The following is a 25,916-nucleotide window of genomic DNA, read 5'->3' on the forward strand; positions in this document are numbered from 1 at the left end:
AATAATTAAAACCTTTGTTTTAATAATATATCTTTTGTTAACTAAAAATGTTCCCCTAGAAGAGTGAAGGTGCTTTGTTGTACAATTCCACAGTTGCTATGGGGATCACCAAAATGTCATTTTCTTTTTGTTTATCTCAATGTTCTGAATTAACATGTATATCTCACTAGCTGACACATTCATACCTGTCCTTAACCAACATTTTCTAAGAGGAAAATAAGAGATGTAGAGAATGGAAATATCCTATAAGAAAATCAAAAGTCAGTAATGCATTTATTAACATCATATATAATTGACTACAATAATCTTTTAAGAGAAAGGGCTGCATGCACTTTATCAAGGGGAAGCAGAATAATTACATTTTCTAGCATTTAAAAAAATGGTATTGAATGATGGGCAGATGGGAAAATCTTGGGCCAGAGGTCATTGTTGTGAACTTTTTCAAGATTGGCTGCAAATCCATCATACTCTACAGTTTAGAGCTGCTAATGAGTTCCTAATTAGGAATTAGTCAGCCATATTAATAATACGTAATATCCCCCAAGCCTGTCAACAGGGGAAAAAAAAAAAACACTCACTATCCTGAATCTTAGGATTTTTATTGATGTCTGCCCAAATAGGTAACCTTTGCTATAGTGCATACATTTTCCTTTTGGAAAAGTAGCTCCATTTCCTAAAAGTACAGGGAACAATGGTGCTGAAAATCCTAAAAGAAATGTCCTAAAATACAGCAAAGTATTTACTCCCAGTAAAAGTTGTTTTTTTTTTAATCTACCCCCTTTTAATTAGTTTTTATTCTTATTTCTTTCAAAATATATCCTATGTCATTGGTTAGTATAAATATACTTATGTATGTATGTGTGTATATGTGTGTGTGTGTGCGTGTACATATATATGGGCTTCTTTGGTGGCTCACATGGTTAAGAATTCTCCTGCAATGCAGGAGACCTGGGTTTGATTCCTGGGTCAGAAAGATGCCCTGAAGAAGCAAAAAGCTACCCACTCCAGTATTTTTGCCTGGAGAATTCCATGGACAGAGGAGTTTGGCAGGCTACAGTTCACGGGGTCTCAAAGAGTCAGACACGACTGAACAACTAACATTTATATATATATATTTTTTTCTCTCTTTCTCTCTATATATAAAATTGTGAGGACTTCCCTGATAGCTCAGTTGGTGAAGAATCTGTCTGCAATGCAGGAGACCCTGTTTCGATTCCAGGGTCAGGAAGATCCACTGGAGAAGGGACTGGCTACTCACTCCAGTATTCTTGGGCTTCCCTGGTGGCTCATCTGGTAAAGAACCCACCTGCAGTATGGGAGACCTGGGTTCGATCCCTGGGTTGGGAATATCTCCTGGAGAAGGGAAGACTATCCATTCCAATATCTGGCCTAGAGAATTCCATGGACTGTATAGTCCATGGAGTTGCAAAGATTTAGAAAAGGGTAAAAAAAGAAAAAATGCTTCTGATTATTTTGTTTCTGTAAAAGCCATTGTATTAAATTTCAAACGGGATTTTAAGAGATAAGAATATCACCTTTGGCCTCAGTTTAGGATGTATGAATTCAAAATTCAAACCAACATTAAACAGCAGAGCTTAAACAATAATGCTAAACTCAGCAATGGAAAAGAGAGAGATTAGTCAATTTTTCCTTAGGATAGCCACATGAAAGAAGTAGAACATTGTGATTCCTAGTCACCATTTTCACATTTTCTCCAGTGAAATATTTCATACAGCCTTTCCGAACAACATTTAATCATTAAAATATAACTTATACTGACACATATGTGGCCAAAAAGTTGTGCAGATATAAAATCATAGAGGAGCCTCTTAAGGACTAGATTTTACAAAATTACAAGGTATCTGATGACAAAATAGCAAAGAAGTTTTGAAGAAAGAAAAGAAAAAGGGGAAGTTCCTTTGATTTCAGACAACCAGGAGAGACTGAGTGTATATCTTGGATCTGTTCAGTTACTGGTTCAAAAAATAAAAAAGATAGTTAGAAACACAAGTAGCAAGAGATATATGTCTTGGAATGACTAGCAGTTTTGAATTATTAAAGTGAGCGGTATTCAGTGAATATCTGCAGTGATCATTGCATTCTTTGATCAACTGTGAAAAACATGTTTTCAAAAGAATGAACTTTTTAAAGTTTATTTTTCCCCAAATAGTTTTAAGTATTCACCCATACTCTATCTTGAAATATTTTTTTACATTTTATTTATTTATTTTTATATGATATTATACATGTTTTAATGCCATTCTCCCAAATCATCCCCACTCTCCCTCTCCCACAGAGTCCAAAAGACTGTTCTATACATCTGTGTCTCTTTTGCTCTCTTGCAATAGGTTGTCATTAACCTATTTCATTTAGGGTTTTTTTTTTTTTTTTTTAAGATTTATTTTATGACCATCCAGTAAGTAAAATGATTTTAACATTAGGCTTTGCAGCAGAAGTTTTTAGTCACAAGTACAGGGTGTGAAAAAATATCTAATCACTGAATTGTATTTATGTTTTTTTCCTAGTAACTGATTTAAAGCAAGGTACTAAGGAGGTTCTAGACATGTTTTTGTTGAGGTAAAGCATAATTCACTTGTATCTGCTCAATCAAATGAGTTTTTATGGAAAAAAATAACAACTCAGCTGTCAGAAGCAAATGGGTATATAAGCATGAGGAGAATCTGGAGGACGGGCTAATACAATCATGAGCCTCATGATTAAATCCTCCCCTACTACCCTTACACGAAGAGGCTTTAAGATTCTCCATGAACTCTAGGAACTAATGCCTAAGATTCCCCAGCTTCTTCTAATAGGACTTAGTTCTACTTCTTAGAGTCATCCAGTCAAGTTGGTTTTGTCACGGTCATGTTACAGTATCTGAACAGAACAGTCACCCCTGTTTAGCTTTTTGACACCCCATGAAAAATGGGCTGACCACATATTTGATACTTTGCAGACAGTTGTCTCCTACCTGCACTGTTGCATTTTCATTTAAAGAACAGCCTGAATTTGGATGCTAAGGAATGGATCAGTGAGAACCAGTCTTAAAAAAGCTCTGCTTTACTTTATTTATTTCACTTTCCTCAAGTATAAAATGAGAATAGAGACAGTCACGTGCAAAGTTGCTGGCAAATGGTAAGAGCTCAGTCGATAGAGGCATAAAAATATAGTAGCATTATTAGTGTCACTATTCTCTCAAGTGTACCTTTTCTAAGTTGTTCCCTCTAAGCATCAAGCTGTACTTGGGCCTTTCTTCCTTAACCAATTTACTTTAAGGTTATCTTAATTCTTGATTCTTTATGAATGCTGGAAATTTCCTTTGTTCTCCTTTTTCTCCAAATCCACATACTCCTCAGGCAAGCCCACTCGGATCCTTCACTTCTTAGGGATTAGCAAAAAAATAAAAAATCATAATAATGTGAAGAAAGGCTTCTCTACAGGAGACAATTCTTAGATCCTCTCCATACTAATTTCACAAACACACACACAGGACTTTATTAAAATTAGATACATATTAATACATATTAAATTAGATACAACTTGGTTCTATGTATGTTATGTAAATGAGTTGCAGGTTTGATACTTTAGTCAGTCTGAAAACAACTTGCAAGTTGTAGGTACAGAGTTTGAATTGAACAGTGTTAGGTCAGTAAATAATTTTAGTGACTTTTTATCTGATGCTAATAATAAATGCAATTAAATTTTTTTTCACATAAGCATTTAATACAATATGACTTGCAGTTAGAATAAGGAGCTATTGTTTATTGAAACTTGGTCAGCACACAGGCAAAAAACAGACGGTATGTTCCAATTTGGTTACGTGAAAAGAATTCAGTAAAGAGCCCATTGCAAAGGTCTGGGCAGGGTGTAAGAACAACAAAAGGGGTAGTGCTAGGGAGGTACAGGAATTAGTAAGTGGAAGCTTGTCCATTACCATCCTCAGGCTTAAAAGTGAAAAGTGTGAGCTGGCCAACCACAGAATGAGACAGCTGGCTGGACAGGACTGTATGACTGTAGCTATAAAGTTAGCCACGGGAAAAGGCAGACCCAAAGGGACACTAATAGGAGGGAGTTAGAGAAATAAATATCTGACCCCACTCTGCTCCCTCCTTCCTAACTCCAGCTAGCACTCCCTCTGGCTAAACTCAACCAGAAGGCAGAGGCCAAGAGAGTCCCTGTGGAGAAGACAGAGAGTAGATTTAAAGGAACAAAAAGAGGCTAGTGAGCACAATTCTCATTAATCTTAGTCGAAAATATTTTTTTCCAGACATAAACATATTATTTCAAAACTTTAAGTGATTAGTAAAACCTGATGTCATCTTAAGGTGACAAGAAGAAAAAGAAAAATGTAATCACTCCTTTGGGTGACATTATGCTAGACTATAATTATTAATAAGAATAAAATAGAAATACATATATATATAAAAAACCAGTTCACTGAACATTCTATCAAGGAAGTTTAAAATAGCAATTGGAGTATGTATTGAGCATTAAATGTAATTTTGAAAGTGTGCTTGCATTTTTTAAAAATTATATATTAAGGAAGTTAAAATGTGAGCACAATTAGTGTGACACTATTTTGAGTTGAATATTTCAATCATGTATTATTTGAATACTGAATAACTTCTAAGAAGATACTACCCTCTGGCTGTAACAGATGTAACCCTGATCAATCCCCATCTTATATATCATTTCTGTTGGCTTCTTAATATTGGTGGACAGGTAGGTGAGGCTGGGAATTAGATCAAATCCTAAATGTATTAAACTATGAAAGTAACTTTTTTTTTTCTTTAGCGTATTTACAACCCAGGTTAATACTGCTCTAGGTTCAAATCATGAGTTGTTTATACAAGATTCCAGTTTCAAGGGGATATAATGCAAATTGCTTCGAGGAAATAAAAAATTTCAAAGATGATTACTGCTTCAATCAATATTTTCACCAAATATGTATGTTAAAGACACTAATATTACACTCTTGGATACCTTTAAGCAAGACCACAATACCTACAGTTAATGTAAATGAGTGAGCAACAGTCTAATAACTGTCATACGAATTCCAAACACATGCTATGATTAGAGATTCTGAGGTGTCATTAGATCTTTTTCTTCCAAGTCTCCACTTTTAAAACGTAAAACTGAGGAATGAATACAAATGCCTAAGGAAAGTTAAAATAATGTATAGTTTGGATTCTTCAACATTAAGAGAGAAAACATCAAAAAGGAAGTTGAGAGAATCCCACTCTTTATCATCCAAGTCACTTTCCAGACACCCCATAACGGTTAGCCTTGCATCATGTGGAAAATAAACTATAAGCAGCCAGTATATATAAATAAATGAATAAACAAACAAATAAATAATTTAAATAAATTTAAAAATAGAGATGGGAACAATAAAATATAGGAATTAATTATTCATAGTAGAGATTATGTTTACTATAGGCAGGCTGCAGTGCTCTAACAAGAGAATATGAAGCATTCCATTCCTCTCCCTCAAGAGAGGATACTCAGGGCTAATGGAATAATGTTGGAAGATAACATGCTTACTGAGTCCGGGAAGCTCCTTACCACATTACTTGGTAATAAATGTGTAGACCTTCTTTTCCCTAGTGCTTCCAAATGCTGTAATTGACAGTGAGGGCAAACAATTCTAAAAATGCAGAGGTTTCAAAGTAGCTGATATAGGTCATTTTTCAAGAGGTGACAGAATGTCAGAGGAGTAGGAGAGAGTGGAGAGACAGAAAAAGAAGCGAAACTGCTATGATTATGTTGGCTTTGACAAAACTGTTTATGCAAATAATATTAAAAATATAGTTAGAGGGGCCCTCAAGAACTATTTAGTTGAGAAAGCATCCTTAAACATACACACAGGGACTTCCCTGGTGGTCCAGTGGCTAAGAATCCTCCTGCCAATGCAAGGGACATGGGTTCGACTCCTGGTCTGGGAAGATCCCATATGCCTTGGATTAACTAAGCCACATGCCACAACTACTGAAGCCTGTGCACTCCAGAGGCCATGAGCCATAATCACTGAGAGCTGTGCACTTACAGCCTGTGCCCCACAACAAGAGAGTCCACCGCAATGAGAAGCCTGTTCACCACAAAGGGAAAAAGCTTGAAGGTAGCAACAAAGATCCACAAAAAAACATACACACAAAATAACAATCAAACATGATTGATACAAATACTGTCCATTTTATATTCTCAATTATGTTGATAGTTTATCTGCAGATGACATACTATATATAGCAAACTCTAAAGATGACACCAGAAAAATACTATACCTAATAAATGATTTTAGTAAAGTTGCAGGATATAAGTTAATACATAGACATCCATAGTAACAATGAACAATCAAAAAGAGCAATTAATACATCAATCACATTTATAATCAAATAAAAAATAATTAAAATACCAAGAAATAAATCTACCTAAGGAAGCAAAATATTCAAACACTTGTACTCAGAAAAGTGTAAGACACTGAAAAAATTGAAGATGACACCAATGGAAATATATACCTTTTTCATGAATTGGAAAAATTAATATTGTGGGAATGAATCTGTAGATTCAATGTAATCTTTATCAAACACCAATGGCATTTTTTCACAAAACTAAAATAACTCAAAAAGTCATCTGAAAATTTGGCAAAAGGCCCAGAATAGTAAAAACAATCTCAAGAAATAACATTGCTAGAGGCATCATACTCCTTCATTTCAGAACTATATACAAAGCTACAGTAATTAAAACAATACGGTTCTAGCACAAAAACAAACACATAGATTAATTAAACAGAATAGAGAGCCCAGAAATGAACCCACAGTTATATAGTCAATTAATCTATGACAAAGGAGGCAAGTATATATATATATAATGCAGAAAGAAATTCTTTATGATAAGTGATGTCAGGAAAACTGTACAACTATATGCAAAAGAATCAAACTGGACTAGTTTGTCACACCTATATAAAAATAAATTACAAATGGATTAGAGACTTAAAAGTAAAACCTGAAACCACAAAGCTAGAAGAAAATACAGGCAGTATGCTAATTGTCTCAGCAATATTTTTTGGATATCTCTCTTCAGACAAGGGAAACAAAAGCAAAAATAAAAAAATGGGACTACATCAAACTAAAACAGTGAAGAAAACTATCAAAATGAAAATGCCACCTACTGAATGGAAGAAGATACCTATAGATGATATATCTGATGAGAGTTTAATATCCAAATACACAAAGAACTCATAAAACTCAACATCCAAAAAAAAAAAAATGAAGAAATGTGCAGATAACTTAATATAGACATTTTTTCCCCAAAGAAGACATATAGATGACCTTGAAAAGATGCACAACATCATTATTCACTAGGGCTGATATATAAACCTAAGGAAATTGTATCCTTGTGATAATACTATTTATGCATTAATGAATGAAGATAATAATGATTAAAACAAGAAAACAAATATAAGTGGCTTCAGTACTATTAAAGATTTGTTGAACAATAATAACATACTCATTGATTTCTTTGGGTGACTGATGAGGTTGGCAAGAGTTGTAAATGTTGAACAAGAAAAATAATGCAAGTATCTTCTGGATAAATGAGGATAGTAATCATTTCTATTTTTAGCAGCCACTGTACACTACACATTCTGCATATACTATATCAATCAGTTCTCTGTATTCACAAGTTCCCCACCAAGGGATTCAATCAGCCTCAGACTCAACCTTCCTTGGCTTCCATCAACCATGGATCAAAAATATTTGGGAAAAAAACTTCCAGGAAGTTGAAAAGAGCAAAACTTGAATTTGTCTTGTGGTGACAATGATTTATACAGCATTTACATTTTATTAAGAATTATAAGTAATATAGAAATGACTTAAAGTAAATGGGAGGATGTGTGGAAGTTATATGCAAATACTAAGCCATTTTATACAAGAGACTTAAGAATCTGTGAACTTTGTTAAAGCCTAGTAGGGTCTTGGAACAAATTCCCTTGGATACCAAGAAACAACTGTACAATACTTCAGCATACATTGGTTATAAGTGATTTTCTTATTTTCCAGATGAAGAAACTGAGGTACAGAGATGTGGAACAATTTGACTCTAATCACGGAGTTTGAGGGAGAGAGATTTCTAGTCAAGCTTTAATAAACTCCAAGGTCATTGTACATTTCTTCTAAGATATATCTGATCCAAGGCACTAATGGTGTGTTACCTGAACAGAGGCAGACAAGCCAAGTGGAATCATTTGTCTGTTTCCTTGTAAATGATCCAAGTACTCAGGAAGTGGACAAGACTTGAAATTCTAAGGTGACCACCATGTAATAATGTGGCAATTCTATTCTGAGAAGATTGTATCAAAAAATAAGAATCAAATTCAAAGTTACTGAAAGCTCCCAAAGTGAAAGTCGCTCAGTCCTGTCCAACTCTTTGGAACCCCATGGGCTGTAGCCTGCCAGGCTCCTCTGTCCATGGAATTCTCCAGATAAGAATACTGCAGTGGGTAGCCATTCCAATCTCCAGGGGATCTTCCCAACCCAGGGATCAAACCCAGGTCTCCCACATTGCAGGCAGTTTCTTTACTGTCTGAATTACCAGGGAAGTAAAAGCTCCCAAAGTTTAATGCAAAAGTTGTGCGTTTGGCTTCACAGTGAGCAATTCACAGAGCAAGCATGGCTGCCTTTCACTACTTCTCTGTCTCACTCATTTTTTCTTGTAAAGAAGGAAACAAAGGGATCATTCAGGAAAGAGCTGAAATTTCTTTTTGTATTTGTTGAACTAAAGTCTCAATAATTCTCACTGGTATTTAAAGATTTTCACTTCTCAGATAAGGTATCTTGCAAAGTGTATTTTTTGTTTTGCACTAAAACAAAGAATTAAAAAGATGAGATGATTTTGGTAAATAGCTGAAAAAAAAATTTCTCATTCCTGAACAAACTTGAAAAATGAATGTTAGGTAATGTGTACAATATTTTATTCAAGGTCCTCATGTCTTTGCTGGATGCCAATCCCCTTCCTCTGATGGGTAGGCTGCCAAGATGGCATGGTGAGGATTGTCCTCACCGACTGCAAGCTTGATCAAAGGGCATTCCTGTTCTAGTCAGAAAGGTCTTATCCTCATGTTCATTCCTCATCAATATCCATCACTATACAAGCAGACTTCTTGTTATCTTGTTCTATAACTCTCAAGCCACCAAAAACAAAGAATATATCAGAACTCTGTGTTAGATACTTATGAGAGGGATGAAAAATTAAGCCCTCAAAAAATGTTAGTCATTTAACAGTGACAGTATCAAACTTAACTATGACTAGTAGGTGGGACACATCAGTTAGTAATAGACAGTAATCATAGTGGTAGTAGTAATAAAAGTAATAGAAGTATAATAGCAATAGGCATAATGATAAATAATACTGGCTAAGTGCTTTCACTGTGATTTTATGTGCATTCACCTATTTAATGCTCTGTCTGTGAAGGGACTAGTACACTTATGATGGTCAAGGTCAAGAAATTGCGTCTCAAAGACTTTCAACAGAAGGAAGCTCCAGCTGCTGCACTTTAAAATTCATTTCCATGTTTGTGCTAGGGTTGCTCCCTGTCCGTGACTGAGATCTATTTCCAGGAGACTTAGGACTCCTCTAACAGTCCACATTAGCTTGTGGACTCCCTCATGGCTTTGCTGACCCTTCTTGGACTTAATGGCAATCTATAACACTCCCACCAAATCTCAATTCCATGTCTGCATCACTTATGGTCTCCCGGCCTTTGCTTTCACCTTCCCTATTCTTGCTTCACAAAGGCATTTTCTGTGTTAAAAAAATAAAATTAAAAATAAAGTTTAAAAATAATCCTTACCCATTTTATCCACTCTTAGATTATGCTTCTCAGAAGACCAGGCCTTCTGAGATAATAATAACATTATTATTATTTTATTAGAGAAAGAAAGAGACAGACAACACTGTGGTTCAACAATGCTATCCAAGGCCACATATGCATTAAACTAGAGGAATGAGGTTTAATCAAAGATTTCTGATTTCAGAACTTACTTTATTAACCACTGCAGGGATTCAGGAAAAAAAAAAACCCACAAGGTGTGCCACTTCAGCATGTGGATTACTTTGAGCTAAAGGCAACTGAGACCCTGTATGTTCACGAGAAGGTGTTGCCTCTCCTTAAGTATACAGAAGAATTTATATTGACAATTTTTTTTCAAAAAAGAGTTATTACTAGAGATATATTTTAGCTAAGAGTCCCCACCTATACAAAGCAGGACAAACATCTAAATACCAAAAATGTGCTTTTCTTATCATGCTGTTAACAACCCTCCTTTTCTTGAAAGCCCCTTGGCAGTCCTTAGCTCAGGATGGCACACAGACCTCCTTTTACCCTTTCTGTCTCTGAATTCCTCAGGTATGTGGGTTTCGGTATGTACAGAATTAGATTTTATTTTCTCCTGTCAATCTATCTCATGTCAATTTAATCCTTAGACCAGTCAGGAAGGGCAAAAGATGACACCACTCCACGACTTGGGAAAGTTACAGTAGGAAAGGAAGCAGACAGAAAAACTGTGTCAGCTACTCCGAGCAATTAGGGAAAAGCTTTAGGCTTCATATGAAAAACAAAAGGTGGCATGGAGTTTTCATCCTACAGTGGCCCCCTTTCAAAATTGGTGGTTACAGGTGATCCATATCTTTGCAGGTAGATAGATCTTCAAACTTTATGTGTCTACTGATGCTGGGAAAGACTGAGGGCAGGAGGAGAAGGGGGTCGACAGAGGATGAGATGGTTGGATGGCATCATTAATTCAATGGACATGAGTTTGAGTAAACTCCAGTATATAGTGAAGGACAGGGAAGTCTGGCATGTTGCAGCCATGGGGTCACAAAGAGTTGGACACAACTGAGTGACTAAACAACAATTTCCATGATTAGTTCTGTCTCTGTTTACATTTCCCACCCTGTATATCCTTTCCTTGGGCTTCCCCGCTGGCTCAATGGTAAAGAATCTGTCTGCAATGCAGGAGCCACAGGAGACACGGGTTTAATCCCTGGGATGGGGAGATCTTCTGGAGGAGGGCATGGTAACCCAATCCAGTATTCTTGCTAGGAGAATCCCCACGGACAGAACAGCCTTGCGGGCTACAGTCCATAGGGTCGCAAAGAGCTGGACACAACTGAAGAGACTTAGCACACATATTTTCGTGGGAACTATACCATGAAAATTACTGAAATAAAGTACATGCTTTGCTGTAACAATGGTTTAAAAGTTTATAACAATGACTTAAAAGCTTACTATATACCACTGAGTTTATGTTTTGTAAGTCTGGTAAATGTTCTTTGCCTCAAGCCACCAAATGATTTATGCTTTCTTATAGTAGAACTAGTTGAGAGAGGTTATATATTTGCAACATCAGTGAAATATAGACTCATCTGACAGCATTTTTTATCTATTACTCTATGTCCCTAAGTTTAATCTTAATGTAGATGGAGTCAAATGCGAAACGGTCCATATTGTTTAATCTGTTTTCAGATAATGAATTTTCCACCATTTTTACCAGAAGAACTAACATCTTTCTTTCCTTTCTACCTTCCCTCCTTCTCCCGTCCTTGTCTCTCATCCCTCCCTCATCTATAATAGGTGTGAATATTATAGTCCTACACATGGATTTGAGAGACACAGTAGCCAAAATACCTCAAAATAAGGTCATAGATAATTTAGTATTTTAACACACCATTAATTTTCCTAATAATTTTAGTCCAACAATTTTTGAAACTTTAAAATTGCCTATTTTGTCTTATATCCCTTTGTTTTTCCCCTTCCAATGAGGCAAAGAAAGAAGCTTGGACCCTTTGGTAAGATATTAGATTTATTATTTTTAAGTTATCTTCTAATTCTTTCTATGAATAACACTTTAAAATATGTAGTTTGGCACAATGATAGCATAGCTATGATAACACCACTCCTGTGTTAAAAGCTGTCCCAATCACAGAATGTTATTCACTACTCAGTGAGAACTATAACCTAAAGAGATTTTTAAAAAATGTATTTAATTCTTCAAGGTCAGGGTATATAAAATTTTCAAGCTTGGCCTTTCTTTTTAAAGGTTAAGAGGTTAGGTGATTTGGTCACAATTTATCTCACTAATTAAACCCAAATGCCCTAAACTTCATAACAAACTGCCTTTCATTCTTCACCTCACTTTGGAGCTGAGCCTGTTATTTATCCAGATCTCTTTGTGAAATTCTCTCTCACTCGGCTCCATCAATTATGTTCAAATGACGCTTCATTCCACGCCAAGTGCACTGAGGGGAGTGCCATTCTGGAGCAAGCAAGGCCTTTTGATCTATTTGGAGTCATTTGTGCATTTCACCTTTCAGGTGGCCCTGCGCGCATCGCATGTGCACCTTCTCCTTTTTAGTTGACAAAATCTTTACTGTCATTTATTTGGGAAGAATAAATATGTTCACTGACCTGTTTGAACTGTCAGATATTGCTTCTAACACTTGTAAAGATCTCTGTTAGTATATTGATGGGAGGAAAAAAGGATACTGTATGGTGGCTTGCTAGACACTTTCAAAGAAGATTAAAAGTTTCATAGAAAAAAAAAAAATCAGCCTCACTCCCCTGTAGTTTTCTTCTTATACATCCTATAACCCTTAATGAAAAGAGAATTGCAATATTATTTGTCATTAATAATGTTTCACACAAAGAAATGCCCCAAATTAGAGTATTTGTCATATTATTGTAACTACTTATATGACTACTGATTAAACTATTTACCAGATAAATATAGTATAAGACAGGAGAGAATCTGCTGGCCTTCCTCAGAAAATCACCGTTCACTTTTTTTTTTAATTTTTATTTTATATTGGAGTAGTTGATTATCAATGTTGTGTTAGTTTCAGGTGTACAGCAAAGAGATTCACTTATACACATATACATATCTATTCTTTTTCAAATTATTTTCCCATTTAGGTTATTGCTCAGAGTACTGAAAAGAGTTCCCTGTGCTGTATACTAGGTCCTTCTTGGTTACATATTTTATTTTATTTTTTTTATTCATAAAGCTCTATTTATTCATTTTATATTTACATAAACAATCCATTAAATGGTACTTTGGGGGAGCCTTTCTTGATTGCCTGCCCTTACCTTGTTTTATTTACTATAGGGTCTTATAGGAGATAGAAATTTTATTTATAGCACTTGTTCCACTTTATGTATTTACTTGCTTTGTAAATGTTACTCTCTATACAAAATTAGAAAATACAGTTAAATGAAAACAGAAAAAATTCTGTTCCCTCTTACAGAATGCTTTATTGTGTGGCATCCTTGAGCTAAAGGGTCACTTGGGGAGATTTCTGGTCCCTAGATTATAGCAGTACGTACATGTCAATCCCAGCCTCCTAACCTATCCCTTCCCCTCCGTATCCTTCCCTCCTGGTATAACCGTAAGTTTGTTCTATAAGTCTGAGTCTGTTTCTGCTGTAAATAAGCTCATTTGTAGCACTTTTTAAAAGATTCCACATATAAATGACATCATGTGATATTTGTCTTTCTCTGCCCTAGTTCACTTAGATAGATCTCCAAGTCCATCTTGCTGCTGCTGTTGTTCAGTTGCTCAGTTGTGTCTGACACTTTGCGACCCCATGCACTGCAGCATGGCAGGCTTCCCTGTCCTTCACCATCTCCCACAGCTTGCTCAAATTTGTGTCCATTGAGTCAGTGATGCCATCCAACCATCTCATCCTCTGCACATCTCCTCCTGCCCTCAATCTTTCCCAGCATCAGGGTCTTTTCTAATGAGTCAGCTCTTTGCATCAAGTGGCCAAAGTATTGGAGCTTCAGCATCAGCCCTTTCAATAAATATTCAGGATTGATTTCCTTTAGGATTGACTGGCTTGATCTCCTTGAAGTCCAAGGGACTCTCAAGAGTCTTCTGCAACACCACAGTTCAAAAGCATCAATCCTTGGGCACTCAGCTTTCTTTATGGTCCAACTCTCACATCCATACATGAATACTGGAAAAACCATAGCCTTGACTATACAAACCTTTGTTGGCAAAGTATTGTCTCTGTTTTTTAATATGCTGTTTAGGTTTGCCATAGCTTTTCTTCCAAGGAGCAAGCATCTTTTAATTTCATGGCAAAAGTCACCATCTGCAGTGATTTTAGAGTGCAAGAAAATAACGTCTGTCACTGTTTCCATTGTTTCCCCATCTATTTGCTATGAAGTGATGGGACTGGATGCCATAATCTTAGTTTTTTGAATGTTGAATTTTAAGCCATCTTTTTCACTCTCCAATTTCACCTTCATCAAGAGGCTGTTTATGGTTCTGCAAATAGCATTATTTAATTCTTTTTAAAGGCTGAGTAGTATTCCACTGGGGGGCTTCCCTGGTGGCTCAGATGGTAAAGAATCTGTGTGTAATGCAGAAGACCCAGGTTCGATCTCTGGGTCAGGAAGATCCCGTGAAGAAGGGAGCACCAACCCACTCCAGTATACTTGCCTGGAGAATCCCATGGATAGAGGAGCCTAGTAATCTATAGTCCATGGGTGTGCAAAAAGTTGGACACAACTAAGTGACTAATGTACATATGTAACATGTCTTCTTTATCCATTCATCTGTCAATAGACGTTTAGGTTGCTTCCATGCCTTGGCTATTGTAAATAGTGCTGCTGTGAACACTGGGCACATGTATACTTTCAAACCAAGTTTTTACCTGGATGTATGCTCAGGAGTGAGGTCTTTGGATCATAGAGTAACTCTATTTTTAGTTTCTATAAACCTCCACAATTTTCTCCATAGTGCCTGTGCCAATTTACATTACCACCTACAGTGTAGGAGGGTTCTCTTTTCTCCACACCCTCTCCAGCATTTATCGTTTGTGGAATTTTTGATGATGGTCATTCTGACTGGTGTGAGGTGATACCTCATTGTAATTTTGATTTGCAACAACTAGCAATGCTGAACATCTTTTCATGGGCCTCTTGGCCATCTGTATGTCTTCTTTGGAAAAATGTCTATTTAGATGTTCTGCCCATTTTTGACTGTTCAAGTATTTGGAGTCTAATACCACTAAAGACAAAAACCAATGAGTATGTTGTGAGTCAATTTAGGAGGAAACATAAAATACACACTGATTTTTTTAACAATTTTTATATGTATGAAAATGGTCTCTCCTATGAATTTTCACTGTACAATTTGCATTTTAAAGGTGTTATTTGAAGTGGGCATATTTTTAAGCATATACTAATTGGATCTGGTTTTACTTTCTTGCAGCTGAGGGGATGGGAGTAGTTATTGCCTTTCCCCAGACACACACACACTGAAGGGTGCTTAGAACTCTGGAGAGTGGGGATAAGAACTAATTGCCCTAAAATCAGCCTGCTTAACTCAAATGTATCATGTGCTCTTTCCTCTCTCATTAATGTTTGCCTCTTTTTCCAAGAGAAAAAGAAACAACTTTTCTTATTCTCTCTTATTTTCCCCCGGCTTCTCCAGTTTTCAGATAGTCCAACATGAATTCTGGTGCCGAAAGACATAGCAGAGATCCACTGCCCACTGTGACTGGCTCTTGGTGTTAACCAGGCAACTGTATAAAGAAGAATGAAAATCATGTGACAAAATGTATTCACCTTCATCTGTTGCCTTTAACCTGGGCTATGGTTCAGCAGAATTCTCACAGAAGAGAGATAAAGAAAGGGACTGCTGAGAAAAACCAATTCTCACATAAAAGTCATTGCACATAAAAACTTGTCAATTGTAATATCTTCCTTTATTTTTTACATCTGTTATTTAAAATAATATTACAAATAGAACATTTCTTACATAATCCTATACTTTCAGAAATAGAACACTCACCTTATCTACTTTCAAACTGTTTGAAACCATCCCCTTTCCTTACACTTATTCCTCACTCTCAACTGGTGCTTTCCGCAACTAGGCATCTTCCCCTTAAATAGTATAATAGAGAAGAAAATAATACACTGTCATATGACTGATGGCTATATGGGTTACTTAAGACAAATGGAGTCTGGATTTCACAGCTCAATAAAGCAGGACTTCTACTTTCATAGGGATTAGCTGTTTCAAGCAATGTCTGTGTAGTTTAAAACTAAAATGTGTTTTAAAATATTTCATAAATTATAAAACTGTTTTGACTCAGTTCAGCTAATATTCCTAAAAGATATAATAAAAGAATAATAATAATAATAACCAGTGATCTCCTGGGAAAAGGTCCTTGACAGAATCACTGAAAGTGGCATTTAAATAATAGACTCAGGAAGGTCTCATTGAATTTCAGACCCAAGGAGTCAATATGGATCAAATATACCTATTCCTTGCATGCCAGTTGTCTCCAAAGTTTTAAAAAGAGGCCTAAAAGTCTCCATATTGTCTTATGGAAGCAAAATGTAAAGATTAATAGCCAGAAAATCAGTGGACAAACAAGAGCCAAAATGAAAGAGGTCTGAGGGAAGCTCAATCAGAATACAGAGAGGCAAAATTTTAATATTACCTGATACTGTTAGAATCATGAAAAAAAAACACAAATAACAAATGTTGCGAAGGCTGTGGAAGATAAGGAACCCTTGTACAATGTTCGTGGAAATGTAAATTGGTGCAGTCACTGTGGAAAACAATATGGAGGCTTCTCACAAAACTAAAAATAGAACTACCCTATGACCCCACAATCCATTCCTGGGTATATATCTGCAAAAGCAAAAAAATACTAATTCAAAGAGATATATGCAACCCAATGCTCATAGTAGCATTATTTACAATTGCCAGTAATATAAGCAACCTAAATGACTGGAGAGGGAAAATGCGATAATATTTACACACACACACACACACACACACACACACACACAAGATGGGATATTACTCAGCCTTAAAAATGAATAAAATTTTACCATTTGCAACAACATAGATGGACCTGGAAGATATTATGCTTAGTGAAATAGATCAGACAGAGAAAGACAAATACAGCATGATTCACTTTTATGTGAAACCTAAAAAATTAAACTAACTAGTAAATATAACAAAAAGAAACAGACTTGGAGAACAAACCAGTGGTTACCAGTGGGGAGGGGCAATACAGGGATAGGAGATTAGGAGATACAAACTACCATGTATAAAATAAGCTAGACGAATATATTGCACAACACAGGGAATACAGTCAGTACTTTATAACAACTAGAAATGGAATATAACCTTTAAAAATTGTGAATCACTATATTGACACTGTAACATCTAATGCTCTACATCAACTATATTTTAAAACATGAAAAAAATTGAAAGCATGAGGTAGCTAGGGTCTTACTTTGCTATTTATTAATACTCCTACACTGTATAGTATTAATCTAATTAGTCTTCAAAATCCTGTAATGTAGAAATAATTATCCCTGTTTTAAAAATGAAGAAATGCCTAACAACAATAACAACAAAATGAACAAGCTGAGATTTAATCCAACACAGCTAATGATGTAAATGAATTCAATCTCCCTAAAGTTGGATAATATGGTTAGATATTTGTGTTAATCTTATGTACATCCTTTCAGTTAGTAGGTGCTCTATAAACAACTGGTAAGTCAGAGAGCTAATTTTAGTATATGACAAAAGTTGTGGTATCAGTTTTATATGTATTATCTCATGTGATCATTCACCTAGCTTTTATTAGTAGCCACTTTTTTGTAGAGGAAGCCAAGTTTAGAAACGCTAAGTATCTTGTTCAAACCCAGTTAACAAGTAACAGAGATAGAATTTGAACTCAATCAGATGCCAAAACTTGAGTTATTAACCATTAGGCTTCATTGTGCCCCCAAAAGTTTTCCAACTTCAAGTCAATGTTTTTCTTTTTGTTTTTTTCTTCTGCTACACTATGATCTTTAAGCTATACTATCCAAGAAATGCAATGTGAGCTACACATGCAAATTTATATTTTCCTGAGGTTCCTAGGGCAAACAGAGAAGACTATAATCCATTTTAATAATACATTTAACTTAAAATAATACCATTTCTACGTGTAATCAACATAAAACATTAACAAGATTTTGTATATCCCTTCTTCTGGACTGTCTTTGAAATACAATTTGTATTTTACACATATATGCATCTCATCTCAACTGGGACTAGCCACGTTTGAAATGATCAATAACCACCTGTGATTAGTGGCTATATTAGACCATGTAGCTCTAAACCCTGTTGTGTGTATGTGTGTGTGTGTGTGTGTGTGTGTGTGTGTGTGTAGCAGTGAGTCAGTCCTTTCCTCATCTCAAGTATTAACTTTAAAATCCCAGGATTTGGTAAGTACTTACGTTTTTAAAAGCACATAAGGCATCCAGCGAAGAAGGCAATGGAACTCCACTCCAGTACTCTTGCCTGGAAAATCCCAGGGACGGAGGAGCCTGGTGGGCTGCAGCCCATGGTGTCGCTAAGAGTTGGACACGACTGAGCGACTTCACTTTCACTTTTCACTTTGATACATTGGAGAAGGAAATGGCAGCCCACTCCATTGTTCTTGCCTGGAGAATCCCAGGGACGGGAGAGCCTGATGGGCTGACATCTCTGGGGTCACACAAAGTCTGACACGACTGAAGCGACTTAGCAGCAGCAGCAGCAAGGGATCCAGAGTTCAAAATGTTGTATCTTGTCTCGATACTCCATTTTCGCAGTGTTTTAACAGCAAACAACCAGAAGTACTTAAAGGGCTTCTTTGTCCCTGCTTCTAAAGTGATGGCTTTTCTCTGTGAACCCCACAGTTGATTAAATCTAGAATTTTGAAACCTGATGATAAACTTCACAAAGAATTATTCTCCATACAGCTCCCTATCAAGCCAATTATAAGTTTAGTGTTTTTAAATGACTGATTTTTAAGAAGGCATTTACTAAAATTTGAATAATTATGACATTAGGGGATACTGGATAAAGGTGACATAGGAATACTGTCTTTGCAGAAAAGTAGACATTTTTTTCAGAGAGAATCTATGACTACTTCAGAATGATAAAAGCTATGGTTGTTATGACACCTGTGAAAATGAGCTAAGCTGGCAAATAAATGAAAGCTGAGAAAATTATTAAAATTATTCATAAAATCTGACTTTCAAAATTTGAATTAAACACCAATCTCAAATCTTTCTTAAATTACTAAGTAATGACATTTTTCACTACTAATATATTTAAATATTTTTTTACATTAAGCATGCTTATAGGGGTAGAGTTTCTCTAGGTGGAACTGAAAGCTAGAAACATAGAAGTTTTTAAACCACACAGAGGTTTTTTTATACATCTCATATGCAGCCACCCAAGTAGCTATGAGATGTTTGTCTGTTTCTTTTCCGTTTCTTCATTAATGCTTGGTTCTAAGTTATTTGTCTTATTAACTACATGCCATGTGAGGAAATGGTTTGCAATGGTCAGGGTAGAAAAACAGACTTTATTCTTATGGAATTAGATAGAAAATAAACACTTCAAAGTCATTACACAAAAGACTTCAAATGATTACACAAATAATGACAAAGTGTCTTGAAGGGAAAACAAATGCACTTTGAAAAGTGCTTATAACAATGATATTCAACCAAGAATAAAGAACTCAAGATCATCTATATTATTTATTTATTTATAACTGAGTAATGTTCTATTGTATATAATATAGCACATCTTCTTTATACATTCCTCTGCTGATGGACATTCAAGTTGCTTCCATGTCCTGGATATTTTAAACGGTGCTGGTATGAACACTGTGGTGCATGTATCTTTTTGAATTACAGTTTTCTCTGGGTAAATGCCCAGAGTGACCTGAATGCATATACTGATAAGGGTTCACTTATTTACTCATCTATTTATCTGAAGTCGCAAATACTTTGAATGCAAGACATGATGCTGAGGACTGGGAAGGCAAGCTCGAGGAAGACAAACTGACCTGTAAAAGGGGGCTCTCTGCTCCCTTTGAATGTTGTGTGATTTGGAAAGCAATGCAGATCATGTTACCATAATAAAAAGTTGCCAAGTAATAAACAGCTCATTTGCTATTTTCTCCAAAATGAAGACAAAAATGATGCACAGAAGGCAGATTTTACCTTTGAGTTTTCCCTATTTTAAAGAATGTTTTTAAAGAACATGTATGTATACCTCTATGTGCCTTTATTAAGTGTCAGGTGCTGCAATACCGCTTTAAATACACGGTTTCATATAAGCCAATTAGCACAGAGCACTGGCTGTTACATAAAGCAAAGTTGTAATATTTTCAAAAATTTGACTCAATGATACTGACTGCACTAGTTCCATCTCATCATTTTTTGAAACAAATCTTCCTACAGTCTGAAGACACAGGAAGTTTTTGTATCTAGATTTAAACATTGCTGAAACAGTTTGCTGTTTTTGGTGTTGTCACCTGCTTAGGCTAAACCACAAATTGCAAGTTGAGGACAGTGAAAGTGGGAGCATGATATGTTTTAAACTCAAAAGTATACCTGTCAGATATTAACTGTAACTTCCTTAGTGATGTTTGGAAATTTTAAATTCTATTCACTCAGACAATGGGCATCCATTTTGTCACAAAACCCACTGAGGAAATCAAACCCAAACAGGATAGTTTTCTGTTTTCCAGGGAAAGTATGATAATGAAAAAAATTTTCATGAGTCAGTTAAGGAAAATGTCAGAGAAGTGGAACATTTCAGCAAATTTTTAAAGGATGAGGATGAATCTGAAATGAGTTCAGAAAATGAGAATGGTAAAACTAGTGTTTAGGCCTCAGCAAACAGAATGGAAGGAAGCAGGTGTGTGACAGGGCAAGGGCGGTTCTTTATGTAAATGGGAGAGTCATGTGGGTTATCCCTCAATCAAATAAATGTTTAGTTTTTCAAAAACATATTTTTCCTATGGAAAGTGTAAATATACAGTGTGCTTTGAGAAATCTTGGAGAACTAAAATCAATGTGAATGGTTCTAAATGGAGAATTTTCTACTCAAGCCAAGGAAACGTGTTTTAGTAGAGCTGTCCGGCAAAGAGAAAGCAGCTTTTTGAGCTTTCAGATGCTGAATATATTCAAGAAAACATGGGTCAAAAACCTATGAAAAAACATCCATGCCTACTAAAGATTAGGTAACCTAAGACTCCACCCCAACCTGAAAACTTGTTACGTATTTTAATTTTTAAAGGCAGTTTTTTTAGAGAGAGAGATTCTTAAAATATTGTGATGATTTTAAATATAAATGTTTTTTCCATTGCTTAAATTTTTAATAATCTCCACCATCCAAAGTGTGTGGGAAGACAGCTGAAGTAGAGAAGTTCTAGAAATAGGTATCTGATGTTGCAACCCACTGTGAAAAACTTTGAAAATGGTGCATAAAACCCCATTAATTAAAATACCTGGAGGAATTATTCAACAACTATGTATCAAGAATAAGTATGTATAAAACAATTTGCAAGATATCTTGAAAGATAAAATTATGATCAATAACATGTTTCTATGTTTTTAAATGGCTTCCCTGGTGGCTCAGTGGTAAAGAATCTATTTGCCAATGTAGGAGATGTAGATTTGATCCCTGAGTCAGGAAGATTTCCCTGGAGAAGGAAATGGCAACCCACTCTAGTATTCTTGTCTGGGAAATCCCATGGACAGAGGAGCCTGGAGGGCTACAGTCCTTCATGTTGCAAAGAGTTGGACACAACTTAGTGAGTGTGTACGCACATTACTCTATAAAGACCTACATGGAAAAGAATCTAAAAAAGAGTGGCTATATATATAACTGATTCATTTTCCTGTATAGCATAAACTAACACAACATTGTAAATCAGCTATACTCTAACAAAAATCAATTTTAAAAAAATTCCAATTTTAAAAATGATTTGGAAATAATCATTGTCCCTTAATAAATGGTAGTGTTTATGGGTTCTGTACTGTGCTAGCAATTCTCTCTGTAGAAACTAAATGTTTTTGGTAACACAAGGAGATCAATCTATGTTTCAGAAGGAAAACTGAATTTATATCTCAATGCCTAATCATCATGTTCTATGGTCCCCAAGACACTTTATTCTCTTACCTGAGAGGTTATAATTGGGCTTAAGTAAACAAACTAGCTGTATTGATCACAATCAAAATTACTTTATGTTATTTTATGAGATAACACAATATATTGAAGTGCAGTATCTATTTACTTGTTTTTGTTTACTCACTAAGTCATGTTTGACTCTTTTGCAAACTCATGGATTGTAGCCAACCAGGCTCCTCAGTTCAAGGGATTTCTCAGGCAAGAATATTGGGGTGGGTTTCTATTTCCTTCTCCAGGAGATTTTCCTGACCCAGTGATCAAATCTATCTCATGCATGGCATGCAGATTCTTTACCCCTGAGTCACTGAGGTTTCCCAAGTATTTACATGCAGCAGGCCAAATTGTGAGGGGCCTCTATGCAAGGATGATGAATTTGGCCTTACACAATTTCCACACCATGTTGTTCTACTGAATATTTATACTTTAGCTTAAGGGTTCCCAATCTTTTTGGCACCAGGGACCAGCTTCATGGAAGACGATTTTTCCACAGACTCAGGCAGATTGGCAGGGGGGTGATTTGGGGATGATCCAAGCACATTACATTTATTATGCACTTTATTTCTGTCATTATTACATAAGCTCCACCTCAGACCATCAGGCATTAGATCCCAGAGGCTGGAGACTCCTGCTTTAGAATACATTATTAGGTGTTTACTTGTCTTACAGGAAGAAATGTGTTTCATATTCAAAAATATTTTTTAAATCATTGGGCATGGAGTGGAGAAGATAGCTCCTAAAATAGACTTCTTCACTGCAAGACATTCAAGACAGGTAATATATATCGTAAGTCAAAAAAGGAGAGCCAGAAGGATTAGACAGCATTTCTCAAAACTATTTGAGCTCACAACACTTTTTTATTTTAATATTAGTATTGTTTGTTATTTTTTAGAACAACTATGACCTTATTTAATGGCAATCCACTCCAGTATTCTTGCCTGGAGAATCCCATGGCTAGGGGAGTCTGGTGGGCTGCAGTCCATAGGGTCGTACAGAGTCGAACACGACTGAAGTGACTTAGCCTACACACACGCACATTTTCATAACACAATTTGGGAAATCTTTGAGAAGTTGATATACCAAAATAACACTGACCCAATCTTGTGTATTATGCAGCTTACAAATGGTTTCTAGTGATATATGTTCACTAGATGCAGTTAGATGCATTTAGGGGCTTCCCTGGTGGCTCTTGTCTGGAAAATCCCATGGACAGAGGAGCCTGGTAGGCTGCAGTCCATGGGGTCACTAAGAGTCGGACACGACTGAGCGACTTCACTTTCACTTCTCACTTTCATGCATTGGAGAAGGAAATGGCAACCCACTCCAGTGTTCTTGCCTAGAGAATCACAGGGAAGGGTGGGCTGCAGTCTCTGGGGTCGCACAGAGTCGGACACGACTGAAGCGACTTAGCAGCAGCAGCAGCAGCAGCTGGTGGCTCAGATGGTAAAGAATCTGCCAGCAATGCAGGAAACTTGGGTCCAATCCCTGGGTTGAAAAGATCCCCTGGAGAAGGGAATGGCAACCCACTCCAGTATTCTTGCCTGGAAAATTCCATGGATACAGGAGCCTGGTCCAGTGGGGTACAGTAGAGTCCATGGGGTTGCAAAGAGTTGGGTACGACCGAGTGACTAACACTTTCACTTTCAGGTGCAATAAGAAACATCATGATTCTAAAACTCCATATATGCCATGATTTTCTCTATTCTGACTTCTCATTTCTCCATGAGTTTCTTTGTCACAATCAGTTCCCAAAATTAATCACAAAATGAAGTTGAATGCTTAATTGTGATAATTCTAGAAACAGTCGTTTCTTAAAAGAATGGATTCGATAGATTTGGTGGTTGGCCTTTTTATAGGTCAAATCTGTCTGTTTTTCCCTGCAGATCCCAAGAAGACTATATATAAATTAGGTGGCCTAAAGCAATCCAGGTAAATTCTTTAACAAAGTGGATTTCTATTTCTTCAGCTTTCAATATGATACAGTTGCATATATCTTTAAGGTTTGAAAAAAAATGGCTTGAAATAAGGTATAAGAAAGAAATACCTATGATAGTTCCTAGCCCACAGTAGGTATTCAGAATTGGTAGCTTTGATAATAGTCTGCTGCTGCTGCTAAGTCGCTTCAGTCGTGTCCGACTCTGTGCGACCCCAGAGATGGGGCAGCCCACTAGGCTGCCCCGTCCCTGGGATTCTCCAGGCAAGAACACTGGAGTGGGTTGCCATTTCCTTCTCCAATGCATGAAAGTGAACAATGAAAGTGAAGTCGCTCAGTCGTGTTCGACTCTTAGCGACCCCATGGACTGCAGCCTACCAGGCTCCTCCGTCTGTGGGATTTTCCAGGCAAGAGTACTGGAGTGGGGTGCCGTTGCCTTCTCCTGATTATAGTCTACAGACCATTAAAAAACCAGTTGAAAGAGCCTTCTTACTCCTTATTTTTAATCGAGCAAATATTAATACATGATTTGGGGAAGGGATGTGTGTCAAAAATACTTTCAGTTTAAGTTTGGGAAAGTGTTAGAAATAGCAATGAACTTATGCATGGCTAATGGGTAAAATTAGTTATGTATGTGTAATTATGTTGAAAAAGCTGGTGTCTATCAAAATATTTCCTCCCATCTCAGCTGAGCACACTGCTCTTTTTTTTGCACACATATACAGTGTATCTGCCATGGAAATTAGCGTATTTTCCATATCTAAAAGAAATAAAGACAGAATATTAAAAAGGTAAATCACGCATCAGCCTTATAAAAGTTTTCAAAATGCATGCTCTCTTTATTTTTGCTTGGCTTTCATCACAATTTGAATGTGTGACTTAGATAAGTGAAGTGATTACAGGTTTATGTTTGTGCATGAGTAGAAAGAACTTAGGTTTTAGGAAAATTAGCAAGAGTGGATAAATATTAGGAAGAAAGTAAAAGAGAAGGGGACGACAGAGGATGAGATGGCTGGATGGCATGACTGACTCAATGGACATGAGTTTGAGTAAACTCCAGGAGTTGGTGATGGACAGGGAGGCCTGGCGTGCTGCAGTCCATGGGGTTGCAGAGTCAGACATGACTGAGCGACTAAAGTGAAGTAAAACTAAGAAAAAAATACGAGAGAAGAAGAGAAAGAGAAGCATCCGCCAGTCTAGAGGACAGAAGTTAAAATGAGTCATGACATGAAGTGAACATTGGAGTAATCTGAGACACATGCTGATTTTCTAGGTGAAAAACTGAAAAGATGTGACTGCTCCAAGCTTGCACAAAAAGTTCTGAGATCTGAGATTTGATGGCCAAAATACAAAATGCATGTTCAGTGCTCTGAGTATCAGGTAATGTGTGGATCTTTTCATTGCCACCCATTCTTTAAGTTTTTAGTCATGTATTTTCTTTTTTGATGTGGACCACATTTAAAGTTTTTATTGAATTTGTTGTAATAGTGCTTCTTTTTATGTTCTGATTTTTTGGCCATGAGCCATGTGGGATCTTAGCTTCCTGATCAGGGATTGAACCTGCACCCCTAGTACTGGAAGGTGAAGTCTTAACCACTGGACCGTCAGGCAAGCTCCATGTATTTTCTTCTTAATGTGACCATGGTGGTTTCTATTCTCCATCCCTCTTTTAGATTTCTCCTTAATTCTCATAACCTTATGACAGAATTTTTTTTTCTTATTCTAATTGCTTACCTTCTATAACCAGATATAAACTCCATTAAAATGTGTTTTTGCCCTTTTCACCATTGATGTATTTTCATAACCTAGAACAATGTATGACTCATCTTAAGAACCTAATAAATACTTGATGAATAAATATTAAATAATAAATTAAAGCCAAAGATTGAGGTGAAAAAAGGATCTGGGTAATATAAATACTAATGTCTTTGACTAGCTAC

The sequence above is a fragment of the Bos mutus genome, chromosome 18 (genome assembly GCF_027580195.1).
Source record: "Bos mutus isolate GX-2022 chromosome 18, NWIPB_WYAK_1.1, whole genome shotgun sequence".
Taxonomy (NCBI): Eukaryota; Metazoa; Chordata; class Mammalia; order Artiodactyla; family Bovidae; genus Bos; species Bos mutus.